Below are 2105 nucleotides of genomic sequence, written 5' to 3'. Positions count from 1 at the left end.
GGCTCAGTAGCAGTCCTCATACAGGGAACCACAGATATTAGTACATATCAGTTGTTTTTGGAATGTATAGTCTTGAAGGATGGGGAATAAGTGTAAATCTATGGCTGATTCATATCAATGTATGACAAAACCCACTGAAATGTTGTGAAGTAATTAGCCTCCAACTAATAAAAAAATTAAAAAAAAAAAAAGAAGTTAAGTAGTTTTCTTTAGTGATAGGATTTCCTGAAGAGTTTGATATGCTAACGTGCAGTGTGAATCTTCCTATTGTTGTTGCTCACTCAGTCGTGTCCAACTCTTTGTGACCTCATGGGCTGCAGTGTGCCAGGCTGCCCTGTCCTTCACTATCTCCTGGAGCTTGCTCAAACTCATGTCCATTGAGTTGGTGATGCCATCCATCTCATCCTCTGTCGCCCCCTTCTCCTCCTGCCTTCAGTGTTTCCCAGCATCAGGGTCTTTTCCAATGAGTCGGCTCTTCTCATCAGGTGGCCAAAGTATTGGAGCTTCAGTTTTAGCATCAGTCCTTCATTGAATGTTCAGGGTGAATTTCCTTTAGGATTAACTGGTTTGACCTCCTTGCTGTCTGAGGTACTCTCAAGAGTCTTCTCCAGTATCACAGTATGAAAGCATCAATTCTTCAGTGCTCAGCCTTCTTTATGGTCCAGATCTCACATCTGTACATGACTATTGGAAAAATCATAGCTACCTGAGAGGGAGAGATAATATAACTCAAGAGGTTGGCTCTTTTGAGCTTTTTATGGGCTCAGGTGAGGGAACTCTCTTGGATTGTCTACTTGAAAGCAGTTTATTATCACCAGGCCACTTCCCTGAGACTTCTCACTTGGTAATAAGTCCCTACTTGCTGTACTCCCTTCACACGTGAACTTCCAGAAATCCATCCCTCAATAATTGTTGTTCTGTTTCTGCTTTACTGCCCAACCATCAGCCTCCTCAGAGTCACCACCTCAGAATATCAAGAGGTGTGTGTATGCTTATATACATATACATAACTTTCTTTACTGAAGAACGGGGTGATTTTATGAGAGAATTGCCTACAGAGGATCTTAGGATAGAGAAAGTATTCTGTATGATGCTATAATGATATAGACACTATGGTCTATATCTACCAGCTCCTCTGTTCATGGGATTCTCCAGGTAAGAATACTGGAGTGGGTTGCCATACCCTTCTCCAGGGGATCTTCCCAACCAGGGACAAACCCAGGTCTCTTAGGTCTCCTGCATTGGCAGGCAGGTTTTTCTTTTACCAGTAGTGCCACCTGAGAAGCCAGCACACCATTATACATTTACCCAAATCCACAGAATATACAGCACTAAGAGCAAACCCTAAGGTAAACTATAAATTTTGGTGAAGATGAAGTTTTCCTAAAGATACACCTTTAAAAAAAACCTATGAGATCTATTAGAACAGCACATAGCTCACCTTAAAGTTATTTTAATTCTCAGGGAGAGCACAGCCCCTTTAAACTCTAAATACAAGTTTACAAGTCAGTAAAAGTTCATCATCGGTAACAGATGTACCACTCTGATAGGGGATGTTGATAATGGGGGAAGCTATGTGTGGGTGGAGGTGAGGGGTTATGACAGTCCTTTGTACTTTCTGCTGTTTTGCTAAAACATAAGGAATTGCTGTTCTTCATAGTGTGAATTTTGGCTAGTTGTATATGGAGTCTGCAACTGCACTAAAAAATAAAATCTACTTAATAAAGGAAGAAATTTAAAACCAAGTACTAAACATAACTTCTTCAAGGTCCAGAAGTATATGTGTGTGTGTGTGTGTGCGCACATGTGAATGCACGTGTGCGTATGTGTGTATATTAACAAAGAAGTCACTCCTTAACTGGGGCTTTCCCATGTGGCTCAATGGTAAAGAATCCATCTTCCAATGCACAAGATGCAGAAGATATGGGTTTGATTCCTGGGTTGGGAAGATCTCCATGAGAAAGAAATGGTAACCCACTCCATTATTCTTGCCTGGATAATCCATGGACAGAAGAGCCTGGTGGGGTATAGTCCATGAGGTTGCAAAAAGTCAGATACAATGGAGCAACTGAGCATGTATGTATGCAACCCTTTACTAGGTGGGT

The sequence above is a fragment of the Cervus canadensis genome, chromosome 12 (genome assembly GCF_019320065.1).
Source record: "Cervus canadensis isolate Bull #8, Minnesota chromosome 12, ASM1932006v1, whole genome shotgun sequence".
NCBI classification, from domain to species: Eukaryota; Metazoa; Chordata; class Mammalia; order Artiodactyla; family Cervidae; genus Cervus; species Cervus canadensis.
This window is presented reverse-complemented; position numbering follows the sequence as displayed.